This window comes from Mycteria americana, chromosome 3, assembly GCF_035582795.1.
Source record: "Mycteria americana isolate JAX WOST 10 ecotype Jacksonville Zoo and Gardens chromosome 3, USCA_MyAme_1.0, whole genome shotgun sequence".
In the NCBI taxonomy this organism is placed as follows: Eukaryota; Metazoa; Chordata; class Aves; order Ciconiiformes; family Ciconiidae; genus Mycteria; species Mycteria americana.
In genome coordinates, this window is record NC_134367.1 from 55846623 (window position 1) to 55846845 (window position 223).

Below are 223 nucleotides of genomic sequence, written 5' to 3' on the forward strand. Positions count from 1 at the left end.
GACAGTTCAGTGCCTCAAACACCCAAAGGTACCTGTCTCAGCAGATAGCTCCAGTGTCTTAAATGGCACTACCCCTGCACTATGGAGCCCCTAGTCAACAGTCAGTTCAAACGTCCTTTTGAGATGCCTCTGAAGCCTAGGGGCTGTACATTGTAAAACGTACACAAAAAAAGAAAATAAATTTAAAAAAGGATGAAATAAAGATGAAATAAACACTTTTTTA